Raw genomic sequence first — 14918 nt, 5'->3', positions numbered from 1 at the left:
TCTGGGAGTTGGAGGCCAGCCTAAACAGCATAGTGAGTTCCAGGACAACCAAAGTCACACAGAGAAACCTTGTCTCCGAATAAATAGGGTCAGTAACATGGCTCATCAGGTAAAAGGTACTTGCTGCCAAGGCTGTTGACCTGAATTGAATTGGCTAGACCCACCTGATGGAAGGAGAGAACCAAATCCCACAAGCTGTCCTCTGACCTCCACGCAGGTCTCCACAATCATAAGCACACATATGCGCACACGCAAATAAATGTAATACTAAAAAAATAAATGTATAAAGCAGGAAAGAGCATCTGCTGCGCTTGTAGACAACCTGGGTTGGATTTCCAGCATCCAATCTGTAACTAGCCTCCACCTGTAACTCCAATTTTGGGGATCTGACGCCCTCTTGACTGTAGGGGCACCGCTTGCATGCTGTGCACAGACATATAGGCAGACAAAACACTCACTTATGTAAAATTAATAAATCTTTAAAAAATAACGAGCCGGGTAGTGGTGGCGCACGCCTTTAATCCCAACACTCAGGAGGCAGAGTCAGGCGGATCTCTGTGACTTCGAAGACAGCCCGGTCTACAGAGTGAGTTCCAGGACAGCCAGGGCTGTTACACAGAGAAACTCTATCTCAAAAAACCAAAATAATAATAACAATAATAATAAATCTATGCCTGACCCTCATTGGTTAAACAATTGAGATTGGCACTTTAAAACATGAAATAGACTGAAACCTTTGTACCTAAATTGTCACCTGGGTCAATTATCAAGGAAAGAGATTAACTTGAATTCTGCTTCCTCAAAGCCCACAGAATCACACTGAAGAATACAGTTGTGATCCAGGGGCTGGGGACACATCTGCCAGCTGCACACCTCTGAGTATGTCTGCAGTGAGAAGGCCAACATTTCGCCTTGCACCCTGACCGCCTGCCCTGTCCCCTGTGGAGTCAGGATCTAGGCATCTCCATTAAATGAAGGACTCGGGTTTGGGATCTTGAAACCAGCTTCTACAGTCTTCAAACCTAACTTTGGGGGGGGGGGGGCGTTAAAGAACACAGGGAGAAGGATCTTGATTTAGGGGCCAGCCTGAGCTATATAGCAAAACCCTGTCCAAAATATCGAAAATCCCAGAAATGGTCGTGGAGAGCCTGAGGTGACTCACTGTTGTTGATCTGACCGTGATCTCTCCCATTGCCTTAATAATAGCTTACACAGCTCAGCCCTTGGCCCCCAACAGCCTCTGTGGGCTTCCATCGCCTGAGTCAGCTTGCCGCATCATGAGGGACCGGCATGGCGACCAGAGCTGTGTGACTGCAGGCCAGCCACCTCATCCCAGTGAGCCCCAATTTCCCTCCCTGTAAGGTGTGTGTGGTGAGGACGATAATCTTTGCTCTGCCTGCATCCCGGGTTTGTGGGTAACCAGGTGAGATAACAGTGGTAAAAATGCTGTGTAGAGACAGTCAATCGAGGTGTGGGTAGAGGATGAGTCCCTGTTTACAGGTGAGGTTCAGGAGCCACAGGCTGATGGGCAGGGCAAAGTCAAGCCATGGTTTCAAGATTAGGACTCAGGGTCTTTAGCGATTTTTTTTTTTTTAAGATTTATTTTATTTATTAGGTATACAGCATGTATGACTGCAGGCCAGAAGAGGGCACCAGATCTCATTACAGATGGTTGTGAGCCACCATGTGGTTGCTGGGAATTGAACTCAGGACCTCTGGAAGAGCAGTCAGTACTCTTAACCTCTGAGCCATCTCTCCAGCCCGATGATTTTTTTTTTTTTAAGACAGACTATTCTCTGTATAGTCCTGGCTGTCCTAGAACTCTCTGTGTAGATCAAATGGCCTCAAAACTCAGAGATCTGCCTGCCTCTGCATCGCGAGCACTGGGATTCAAGGCGTGTCCCACTGTGCCCAGCTAGCACTTTGCGTAATTATGTATGCATGTGATTCTATTTCTGCAGTATTGGAGGTTGAATCCAGGGCCCTCTGTGTTTGCTATGCAAGCACTCTACCAGACGGGCTTTGGTAACAGCCCTACCTTATTTTTTATGTCAATTACTGAGCCTGGGAATGTGGCTCAGTGGTATGATGTTTGCCCAGCATGTGCAAGACACTGAGTCATATACCCAGACTCAGAAAAAAAAAAATATGTGCTTTAAGAGCATGGGTGAGCAATGTGGACAGAGTGGACAGAGCCAGAGAAGGTTTCTGGCTGACCCGGGCAAGAACCAGGGGCTGTACCTTCCGCTTGCCAGTCTGCCAGCCAACCTGCTGGGCAGAAAGGCTGTGAAGGAGATAAGAAGAAAGTTTTAAAAACTGACAACAATGTATTACTTTCTCCTTTAAGTATCGGAAGGAGGGAAGGGCTTATGTTGGCTCATGGTGTGATGGTCCAACATGTCACAGCAGGGAAGAGGAGGCTGCTAACATTGTGTTAACTTTTTCCGTTTTGTGTGTGTGTGTGTGTGTGTATGGTGTAATGCACAAGTGTGTGCACCCATGCACATGTGCACAGAGGCCAGAGGAGGCTGTCAGGTGCCCTACTCCATCATCTTCCACATTATTCTTTGGAGACAGGGTCTTTTACTAATCCTGGAGCTAAGCTGGCAGCCAGCAAACTCCAGTCATCTTCCTGTCCCCACCCCTGCCCCCACAACATTACAGTTACAGGGACCTGTGGCAACATTTGGTATTTTCTATGCTGCTGGTGATGCAAACTCAAGTTCTCATCTTGCCCACTGAGCCATCCCCCCAGCCCCATTTTTTTTTCTTTTTCCTACAGTCCAGGACCCCAGCCATGGGATGGCATGGTAGTTTTAATGAGAATGGCCCCCATAGGCTCATCTATTTGAATGTTTGGTTCCCAGTTAATGGAACTGTTTAGGAAGGATCCAGAGGTGTGGCCTTGTTGGAAGAAGTGTGTCACTGGGGGTGGGTTTTGAGGTTTCAAAAGCCCGTGTCAGCCTCAATCTCCTGTTTTTCTCTCTCAGTCTTCTGCTTGTGGATCAGATACAAGCTCTTAGCTACTGTTCCAGTGCCATGATAATCATGGACTAATCCTCTGAAATTGCATGCTGCTAATTAAATGCTCTTTTCTTTCTTCTTTTTTTTTTTTTTAATTCATTATGTATACAGTGTTCTGCCTGTATGCAGGCCAGAAGAGGGCACCAGATCTCATTATAGATGGTTGTGAGCCACCATGTGGTTGCTGGGACTTGAACTCAGGACCTCTGGAAGAGCAGCCAGTGCTCTTAACCTCTTGAGCCATCTCTCCAGCCCCTAAATGCTCTTTTCTATAAGTTGCCTTATCATGGTGTCTCCTCAGTTTTAGAACAGTGACTAAGACAGATGGTATCACCTGCATTCGAGGAATGTCTTCCTCCCTGACCGCTCACATGGGCCCCAGATGTATGTGTCCTGGGTGATTCTAAGCGGGCGGTGAAAATTAACCATCACAAACAGCAGCCAAAACCCACGGTGGATGGGAGAGCGAGCATATAATGAATCCTGGTGAGAAGGGATGGATAATCTAGGACCCAGGGCTCACATTCATTTTCACATGCAGGTTTCAAGGCAAGTTTCAGAGAGATGAAAAGGAGAGGAATGGTCTACAGATAATAAGTCAAGGGAAGAATGATTACCTAGCAATTGCAAGACCTTAGGCCCAATCCCAGTATCTCATCCCTCCCCTGTAAAAAAGAAACCTCATGGAAAATCTTAGAGAGGGCCTAGAGGCAAAGAATATTCTTGTGGCCTTTAATCCCAGCACTTGGGAGGAGAGGCAGGCAGAATTCTGTGAGTTCCAGGCCAGCCTGGGCTACAGAGTGAGACCTTGTCTTGAAAAAAAAAAAAAGGAAGGATGGGAGGGAGGAAAGGAGGAAGGAAGGAAGGGAGGAAGTAAGGAAAGAAGGAAAGAAGGAAGGCAGGAAGGAAGGAAGGAAGGAAGGAAGGAAGGAAGGAAGGAGGGAAAGACGGACATTATTGCCACCGGAACCTCTGGTCTCTGATCCTGGCCACCTGATAATGCAGCAGCTCAGAGGCCCATGGTTCCTTCCACAGAGCCAAAGGTGGATTTGTGTGTCCCTGGGTGTGGGCACAGGTCCTACCTGGCTGGCACAGTCACACACCAACTGCACTCTTGTCTGTGACATCCTGGAAGACCCTGAGTAAAACGTCACCTGCCTAAGGCTCAGCATCAGCATGCACAAGGGAAGGAGTGCTTTCCACCTGTGACAGACACAGCGGGCGGATTTCTAGGACTGACTTCCAGAAGTGACACCCGAGCAGCTCCAGGATGAACACACAGTGCTGTCCATTGCTCACAAAAGCAAAGCTCTGGAAACAACCTGAGCATTCACTGTTCAGTAGGGAAAGGGGAGATTAAGTTTCAGCACAGCTGGATGATACAAAAACACACAGTGGTTTTTAAAAAATGCCATGGGAAGCCAGGCACAGTTCCAGCTAAGGTTGGAGGACTGCAGATTCACAGCCAGACTGAGCTACATAGTGAGACTGTAGTAAAAAAAAATAATTAATTAGTTAAAGCTGGGCAGTAGTCTGGTATACACCTTTGATCCCAGCACTTGGGAGGCAGAGATAGGCACATCTCTGGGAGTTCGAGACCAGCCTAGTCTACAAATCGAGTTCCAGGACAACCAGGGCTGTTACACAGAGAAACCCTGTCTCAAAACAAACAAGTAAATAAATAATCAAGAGGCTAAGGAGATGGCTTGGTCGGTAAAGGGCCCAATACTGAAGCATGAGGACCTGTGTCCAGATCTCCAGAACCCCAGTGAACAAAAGAGCCAGATGCCTATAACCCCAAAGCTGAGGTGGGCTGAGACAGGAAGATCCCTAGAGCTCATAGGTCAGCCTGTTTACCCAAATGGGGAGCTCCAAGGTCAGGGAGAGACCCTGTCTAAAATAAGATGTGGGGCTTGGAAAGATGCCCTAGAGGTTAGGGTACTTGCTGCTCTTTCAGAGAACCAGAGTTTGGTTCCCAGCCTAGGATCCACATTCAGTAGCTCACAACCAACTATAACTACAGTTCCAGGGGATCCAACATTCCCTCTTTGGTGGAAGTAGCTGGGCAGTGATGGCTCACACCTTTAATCACAGCACTCAAGGCAAGCCTGGTCTACAGAGCTAGTTCTAAGACAGCCAGGGCTACACAGAGAAACCTTGTCATGAAAAATGATCAATCATCAATCAATCAATCAATCAATCAATCAAGGTAGAAGCTGGGTGTGGTGGCCTATGCTTTTAATCCCTACACTCCAGAGGCAGAGGCAGGAGGATCTCTGTGAGTCCCAGGACAACCAGAACTATGTAGAGACCCTGTTTCAAATAAGGTGAGCAGGGCAGTGGTGGTGCACACCTTTGATCCCAGCACTTGGGAGTCAGAGGCAGGCAGATCTCTGTGAGTTCGAGGCCAGCTTGGTCTGCAGAGCGAGTTCCAGGAAAGGCACCAAAACTACACAGAGAAACTCTGTCTCGAAAAACCAAAATATAAATAAACAAACAAACAAATAAGGTGAAGCCAGTAAGATTGAAAGGCCTGGCATCGGCTCAGGACACCCCAAAACCAAGCTCTCAGCACGAAGGAGGTTTATGTGCCCCGGAGAGACAAAGACAGGAGATAGAGGACGAGGAGGGAGAGGAAGGGACAAGGGGGGAGGGGATTATTTGTCCCAGAGGGACAAAGGACCGCAGTGCCTAGTGGTTTATAAAGGTAAAAGGGAAAGCTCCGTGTCAGGATGAGGTGTTTAATTTTAACTGGGCATGTTAATTAGGTGAGCCAAAGGGGGCTTTTGATTGCTGGACTTCAATACTTTGATAGCTGGACCTTGGTCGTCAGCCTCAGGAGAGGAAGGGGCCACATAAGGGAATAGACCTTAGTGGCTAGCTTTAGGAATGCCGTCTTTAGCAAGGCTGAGGGAATGAGGGGGAAGGGCAAGGCCTGCCAGAGTCATGTCCCTTCAGAGATGGCTCAGTGGATAAAGGCGCTTGCGACCAAGCCTGGTGACATGAGTTCAATCCCCAAGACCCTCACGGTAGAAAGAGCTGACCCTTGGGCTGTCCTGACTTCCACGCCTGCTGTAGCACGTACACCTCCCCCCGCCATACACACACAAAGAAATGAATAAATAGTATAGCAAAGGGAAATTTAAGAAATAAGGCAGAGATGGTCCAGGAAGACTTCACTTTCCACTTCTGGCCCTGCACCCGTGTGAATGAGCACCCTTCAATACACGTGCACAAACCCACATGACACATACATACACCACACACACATACACAGGAAAATGTCATTTTAACTTTTTCATGTCAATGTAACACTGCTTTCACTTAAATGTCATTGGAAGGAAATCAGACTTTTTTTTTTTACATAGTTATTATTATTATTGCAGGGCTGACAACTCAACCCAGGACCTTACTCTACCCAAGCAGTATACTACTAAGGCGGTATACCACTAAGGCAGTATACTACTAAGGCAGTTTACTACTAAGGCACACTCCCAATGCCTAGGCTTTAATTTGAAAATAAAGCCAGCCCTCAAACAAGGAGGTACAAATTTACCCACTCAGCCACCCAGGGCCTCGGGCAAATCACTAGTAGGAAGATGGGAAGTCTGGGTTACTGAAGAGAGGGGCAGGTACAGCTTATAAGAAAAGGGAGAGAGGGAGATAGATAGATGAGAGAGAGAGAGAGAGAGAGAGAGAGAGAGAGAGAGAGAGAGAGAGAGAGGAGTCATCAACCATCTAGGCTGGACAGACTGCAGTCAGACCACCTGTGGCCTAATTTGCACTGCATTTTCAAAGGGGCCTTGACCCTCAGATTCCAGGGTTCTTAGCCTAGGATTCCCCAAGTTCCTTAGCAGCTGCTTCTGGTGTGACTTGCAACTTTTTCCACCCAAGCTGTCCCTGAGAATGAGGCCCGGCCCAGGCCCCCAGCTCAGAGCTGCTCCCTGGGGGTCAGCCCGGCAAAGCAGTGAACAATGAGAGCCTTGTAGAGTCCCAGGAGCAGGGCTGAGGCGAGCAGTGGGCACGTGGGGTGCTCAGTGGCAAGATGGCAGCTTTCTCCCTCTTCCCCATCCTCCTGGGCCGGAGCAGCCCAGGATTTGCTAGGACACTCGCCCACAGGAAGTCGGAGCCCTGGAATCCCAGATAAGCCTAGCCTTCCAGACCATCCTGTCCTTGCCTGCTATGTTCTAGAATATCTTCCTGGGACTGGGCAAATAGAGCCACCCTTGAACTAAGCTCTGCAGGGAAGAGAGGACTCTGTGCTGCCTGTCACTGGGTGCATGGTGACTGTCATCTGGGACTGCCCTGGTCAAAGAATCTACTGAAAGACCCAACAGGCCAGCCCCCTAATTGAGCGTGTCCCTCCTGTGTACTAAACTGTGCAGAGGAGGAAGAGGTTTGTTAGGGGCACAAACATGCTCAGATTGGGAGCCCAACCCTTTGCAGCAGGCACTGTTAAGGTCTCAGGCTGCCAGGCTGACTCTCTGCTTTTGGCTGTTGTGAGATGCCCATTGCTGCTCTCCCCAACTGTATCTGGGCTCTGAGACCTGACCCGGATGCCACCTCCTCCTAGAAGCCATCTCTGACAGGCACAGACTGGAGCCAGGCCTCCAGGTCTTCTCGCAGGACTCACTCTCAAAATGAGAAGGGCCCCAGCAGGGGTTGTTCATGCTGAGTTCAGACAGGAATTTCCACATGTCTACCCTAGAGGAACTGATCGCTGCTGTGGAAGACAGAGCTGTAAGCTGTCACAGACAACTACCATGCAAAGAGGATGAGTAACATGACGGAAAAACGGACAGAATACTTGAGGATCCTCTCCCTTCTGCAGGAGACTGAGGGTCAACCCCACAGGCTGCATTTGGGCGGTCACCCACACTGGGTGGTATTTTTTTGTACACAGGTGTTTGCCCACTGGACCGTGCTGATAAATAATACAAACAGTTAAACTTTACTGGGCATCAGCGGTAGTCCAGACATTGCATGTGTTTTCTCACTAACATGCCTTGCCACACTTCACAAGGACGCTGAGGTCAGAGACCTGCCATCAGATGCAGTCAGGAATCAGTTTGGGTCTTTTGGACTTTACAAGAGTTTTCTTCGTCATCAAGATGTATTCCTGGCCGGGTGGTGGTGGTGCACTCCTTTAATCCCAGCACTCAGGAGGCAGAGGCAGGCAGATCTCTGAGTTTAAGGTCACCCTGGTCTATAGAGTGAGTTCCAGGACAGCCAGGGCTACACAGAGAAACCTTGTCTTAAAAAACAAAATCAAAAACCCAAAATCAAGATGTATTCCTGTGCTAAGCGTGGTGTGTCCCCTGAAGCACTAGTGGCATGTCTGTTATGGGGGCAAAAAACTGCTTTCTGATTGGATTCGAGGCCTGCTCCCCAGGAGGAAATTCATGCCTCGCGCTGTCATGTTCAAAAGCCCAAAGATGGGAAGGTCATAGGCCCTCGTGGAGAAGCCATTGCTGTTCTAATCTCAATGGATGAGGTATGCATCCATAGGTCAGTTTTCAGCTTTCGTCAGAACAGCTCCCCATCCCCACGCCCAGCAGGCAGCAGTTACTGAAGACATTCAAAGCTGGTCAAAGTGCTGAGAATAAATGACCCTTCAATGGCCAATCCTCAATTAAGACATCTACAGCACTCTTTCCAACATTCAAGGGACATCACAGAAGAGTGGGCATAAAGAATGTAAGGGCCAGGGGACTAGGTGGAATATTGTAGAGCGCTGTCTTCCATGTATGGCATGACTGTTACACTCTTGGACACACATTAGCTGTGATTACCTACAAAAGATGTCACAGGTTTGGGCCCGTTGATATTTCATCATGGATGGGGCCCTACCCTTCCCTGGGAAGTTACTGGAAGTTTTCAGAGGTGTAGCCACCGGTAAGAGGCTCAGGTTCTGGGAAGTAACCCCTTATATAAGCTTATGCAAACAATCCTAATCAAGCCCACTGGGTTACTGACACATACACAAAACAGAAGGGGCAGAGCTGGGAGTTGGGAGGGTGAGCAGGATCTGGATGGGGGACAAGAGTGTGATGAGGGCGGGGCCTGGAAAGATGGCTCAGAGGTTAAGAGCACTGCTTGCTCTTCCAAAGGTCCTGAGTTCAATTCCCAGCAACCACATGGTGGCTCACAACCATCTGTAATGAGATCTGGTGCCCTCTTCTGGCCTGCAGGGCACATGCAGGCAGAACACTGTAGACATAATAAATAAATAAATCTTAAAAAAAAAAAAAAGAGTGTGATGAGGGGTGAATATGATCAAAATACTTTACGTACAACTCTGAAAACGTCATAATGAAATTCATTATAGTGGGCAGTGGTGGCGCATGCCTTTAATCCCAGCCCTTGGGAGGCAGAGGCAGGCAGAGAGATCTTCAAGTTCGAGACCAGCCTGTTCTACAAGGGGAGCTCTAGGTCAGCCAGGGCTACACAGAAAAACCCTGTCTCAAAAAAAAAAAAAACCAAAAAAAAAAAGAGAGAGAGATAAATTCATTATATATAATTACCAGGTCCTGAAAGAAGATGTATGCCTGGTAAATCACAGCAGACATTGTGTCCAAGTCACTGCACAGCTGGTTGTCACCATTCTGTGAGCTTCTGAAATGCTGGTCAACAAGAGCCACCCTAGACTGCTCCAGTTACGCTGAAGCTCTGCCTTAAGATGTCCAAGGCCAGGCCTGGACAGACATCCCCCAGACCTCCAACCTAGGTCTTCTAGTAGTGTCTCGTCTCCCTTTCAGCAGTGATAACTGCTAAAGGACTATTTGCCCTTTGGCTGGCAGGGCCCTAAGAGATGTGCTCCTGTGCACACAATTTTACCTGGAAGATGGGTCAAAGTACTTGACTCAGAGTTGGTCCGCAGAGCGAGTTCTCTGGTTATGCTTCAGCTGTTCAGGGGAGCCCTCTCCCTCTCAATATAACCTGCCCCTCTGCAAGTCAAAGGTAGACAGAGCGGAAATGGTTCCTGAGCTGTCCTGACACAGGAAGATGGCCTTTCTAAGGACTAAGTGATAGGGAAGGAGCTGTCACACACAGGAAAAGGTTTGTTGGCTTCCCAACTGCCTATCTTGGCGCAGCACAGAGCCAGGAGCTCTTCCTGTCACAAACAAAAGGTGGCACTTTCTGTCCAAGATCTAGGAGTTAGGGTGGGGTTCAGCCTCAGGTGACCCAGGACACCAGCTAACTGGGGGGGGAGGGTTATGAAGAGCACACACAAGCTATGTTACCCTCCCTGGAGTCAGGAGCGAATAGGAAGCCCGGGGTTAGAGAGCAAGGGGCCCCATTAGACTGACTGGCTAGAGACAGCAGAGGCTCAGAACGTGAATGCAGAAGGGGCCATATCAGGATGGGAGCCCTGGAGGTCCCTTGAGTCCCCAGGTAGGATCAGAGGAGGAGGCCACCTCTCAGGATTCACCAGCTTCCGAAGACGTGCAGGTTGGGTGGTGGATGCAGTAAGGAAGAACCTGGCCAGGGGTAGGGTGGGACCAGAAATGAGCCAAAGCCTGGCTTCACAACAGGCTAGACAGGAATGTAGAGCCGCAAGCACCACGACACACCACTGCTTCTCATCCCACCTCCTTCCGGAATACCTCAGGAAATTGCTGGTGGGGTCTGGGGCCTTGACTTTGGCAGGTCCCCTGCCTCCACCTCAGCCTCTTCCTGGAAACTCTCCCCATCCCAGGAAGCCGGCTCTTGACCTGACTGCAGCGCAGGCTGGCTGGAAATAAGCAGCCACTGGCACAAAGCCAGGCAGGCGGCCATTGTTTCCCTGAGTGTGTCCCACTATCCACGGCTTTATGGTCCGTGTTCCACGTCTCTACATCTCTACATTCTATATAGGACCTGAGCGCACACACCGCCACTTAGACTGATATTGGTATGCTAATAATTCTTCTTCTTCTTCTTCTTCTTCTTCTTCTTCTTCTTCTTCTTCTTCTTCTTCTTCTTCTTCTTCTTCTCCTCCTCCTCCTCCTCCTCCTCCTCCTCCTCCTCCTCCTCCTCCTCCTTCTTTTTTGTTTGTTTGTTTTTCAAGACAGGGTTTCTCTGTGTAGCCCTGGCTGTAATGGAACCCACTATGTGGACCAGGCTGGACTTGTACCTAGAGATCCGCCTGCCTCTGCCTCCCGAGTGCTGGGATTAAAGGTGTGCGCCAGCACCGCCCTGCTGATGTGTTAATTGTTGTTCACGTATTCCTTGAGAATTTATCAGCTGCTCCTTCAAGAGGATATGTCGTCCACTGCCTGGGCCTTTGCTACCAAGAAACCTTTCTCAGGTGTTCTCAGGTTCACATAGATCCTAAATGTCACTCAGAATTCGAGGATGGCAGGGCTGGTATCTCCGCCTCACTTGGCAGAAGAGGCAATCCTGAGCCACCCTAGGGTCTGAGCAAGACGGGAAGAAAAGGCCCATTTTGGGTTCACCGTACGCTGTGTAAGAGGAAGAGAGTGGAGAAGAGAAGGGGAGAAACTGAGGACAGGTTCCCAAAGCCTTCAGAGGCTGCTCTGTGCTGAGAACCCAGCTCTAGTCCGGGAGTCTAGCGCTCAGGATTCTAACCCCGGCTATCGGCTGTCCCTCTCCAAGCTGTTGTGCCCTTGGAACCCTGCCAGGCTCACACAGGCTCTCCCCTACCCACACATGCCTTCTCTTCCCTCCTGCCCCAGCCCTGTCCGCAGCTCACCGGCTCCATCATCACCCCACAGTATGAGTCAGAGAGCCGGGCTTCTCCCACCTAGCAGCCCCCATAGCCAAATCCTGTCCTCTGTAACTTGTGAAGCCCCTAGGTTTTCCTGTGCCTGTTGCTGGGCTGCTCTGGGGAGTGGCTCGGCCTCTCTGTGAAATGGCCTCCCCACTGGCCCTTCCTTTGCTGTAGGGGTGGAACCCAGAGTCTCCCAAAGGAGCCTCGGGCTATGCCTCTGAGGGCTCGAGCCCTGACTCTCCATTTGGTCCGCGGAGAAAGACTGGATAAAGCCTTCTGTGGTCTTTGGAGGCTGCAGGTCCCTGCTCTACCATGACATCGCCAGGCTGCTGCACACATGACCTTTCTGCCTCGTCTATGACTGTCAAGTTCACAACCAGCTAATAATGGCTTTCATTCCCTAATTACACATTAAGTGCCGGGCTAAGATCTTTATATAATTCACTCATCAGCACAATCTGGAGGCAGGTGTCTTTACCATTTTATAGACGAGAAACCACAGCACTGAGCAGTAACTTGGGCTGTAATCACACAGGGACAGGGAGGGCTCAAACCCCAGAATGGCCGTGCCCACACCCTGCTATGCTGCCTTCTCCTACTGATTCAGAAACTTCTGGTAGGTATCCAGCTCCACCCAGAACCCCCATTCCCTGATAACAGAACACTTGCTCTGGCCATGTATGGAAGGATTCTCAGGCAGCCTGCGCTGCTGCTCCGGGCAAGACAGAAGCAAGCCCCTGCGTGTCGGGTACAGCTGCTCCACTCGATGCATTTCTCACTGTGCCAGGCGGAGTTCAGCTGTGCCTGCCCGACACAAGCGCTGGCTGCCAAGCCCCGCCACTGAGCTGGGTGATCTGGAGCCAGACACTCACACACACACACGGGTCTGTGTGACCCTGGCTAAGGCAAGCAGAGGGCCAGGAAGCCATGTCAGTCCACTGATCTGGAAAACACCCTGAGTATTCTTTTTATTTATGCATGTGTATGAGGCTGTCTTAGTTTATAAGCAACACGTGCTTGCAGGTGGCCAGGGATGCCCTGGAATTGGACTTTTAGGGAGTTTAATTTTTTTTTTTATGTGCATTGGTGTTTTGCCTCCATATATGTCTGTGTAAGGATGTCGGATCCCCTGGAACTGGAGTTACAGACAGGTGTGAACTGCCATGTGGGTGCTGGGAATTGAACCCAGGTCCTCTGGAAGAGTAGTGAGTGCTCCTAACCGCTGAGCCATCTCTCCAGTCCCTTTTTTGAGTTTTGAGCCACCAGATGTGGGTGCTGGGAACTGAACCCAGTTCCTCTGCAAGAGCAGTACTTGCTCTTAACCACTGAGCCATCATCTCCCCAGGTCCCTGACCCAGAATGAGAAAGGACAGAGAAAACCTGCAACTCCAGAGTCAGCCCAGGGGCTGTTTATTCTTGTTGTTTCCAAGACAGCCTTTCTGTGTGGAGTCCTGGCTGTCAGGCTGAGCCTAGGGACTATGTAAAAAGTACTTGTCACTGAGCCTGAGAATCCTAGGGCACATGGTAGGAGGCCTCCTGCAAAATGTCCTATATTTGTGCCACCTTGCTAAATAAATACACTTTAAAACTTTTTTTTTTTTTACTGAGACAGGGTTTCTCTGTGTATCTCTGGCTGTCCTGGAAACTGCTCTGTAGACCAGGCTGGCCTTGAACTCACAGAGATCCGCCTGGCTCTGCCTCCCGAGTGCTGGGATTAAAGGCGTGCGCCACCACCGCCCGGCAAAAACAGAATTTTTATTTTTTTAATTTTACTTATTTATTTTTGGCTTTTCGAGACAGGGTTTCTCCGTGTAGTTTTTGGTGCCTGTCCTGGATCTCTCTCTGTAGACCAGGCTGGCCTCGAACTAAGAGATCCGCCTGGCTCTGCCTCCTGGGTGCTGGGATTAAAGGCATGTGCCACCATTGCCCAGCCAAAACTGAAATTTTAAAACTACCGGGGGGGGGGGGGGGGGGGGGGGGGGGGGATTAGCCCAGGGGAGCCACCCTTGTCCAATGCAGGGCTGCTGGTGGGACAGCAGGAGGCATTCTTTAGGAGTGCGAGCACAACACCCTCCCCCAGCCAGGGAACTAGCACTGGACAGAAGATGGAGGAATCCAAAGCATGGCAGGTCCTGACTCCACTCTGTAGGCTCCTACACAGTCACAAAGGAAGTGCTTGGAAAATTCCCAAGGGTTTTACAAGTGCTTGGATGTTTTCCATATTAAGAGAGAGAATGCTCTTGCTTTTTCCCATCGGGAAGTGGGGCTGTGCCCTAGCACAACAGTTTTTAAAACCGGGCTGCCCTGGGTTATATGTGAACTCCACCCTTTGGCTCTGGAACTAGCAAAGAGCTCTATTAACTCGTTGGCGGGTAACGGCTTCCTGCCTCACGCAGGCTGCCTCCCTTCCCATCACCTACAGACCCCACATGGTCTCTAGCCTCCCACTCAACGTATCTGTACCAACCGGCTCTCCTTCTGCATCCAATGTGCTCTGGCCTGTGTCTGTTTCCTCTGCAGGTAAACACTTGCCCCAGCTTTCTGTAATATTTGTCTCCAGGATTCTGCTCAAAATGACATCCCTATCAGTGTGTTCCTTTATCTTGTCCAAACTCCGTTTCCCCATTCACCCTGCACGGTGGTTATGAACCCCCATTGATCTTCCAGCTTCAGTCTCCCAAGTGTGGGGATTACAGACAGGAGCCACCATACATGGGTCAAACTACCCTTGTGACATTGCCCATAATTTTCCACAGCTCATATCACCGTCAGATACAGAAAGCATGATTTATCACTTATCCACCACTGAAGTTTAAAAGATAGGATTTGGGGAACCTATTCTCCATACTGGATTGCCTCACCCAGCCTCAATACAAAGGGAAGAGCTTAGTCGTACCTCAACTTGATATGCCATGCTTGGTTGACACCCATGGGAGATCTGCCCCTTTCTGAACAGAAACAAAGGAGGAGTGGATGGGCGGGGCAGAGGAGAGGCAGTGGGAGGGAAACTGGTCGGGATGTAAAATTAAATGAAAAAATTAAATTAATAAAAAGAAGGGAAAAAAAAGATAGGATTTGGTCTTTCCATACTAGGACCTCCTTGCCTAGCGGTACCTAGCCACTTTCCCTGTGGATACAGGATTCCATCTTCTTCTAAGTTCTCTACTGTCCCCAGGGCTGC

Source organism: Peromyscus californicus, unplaced genomic scaffold (genome assembly GCF_007827085.1).
Source record: "Peromyscus californicus insignis strain IS unplaced genomic scaffold, ASM782708v3 Scaffold_20__1_contigs__length_68692818, whole genome shotgun sequence".
Lineage (NCBI taxonomy): Eukaryota > Metazoa > Chordata > Mammalia > Rodentia > Cricetidae > Peromyscus > Peromyscus californicus.
Note: the sequence above shows the minus strand (reverse complement) of the source record.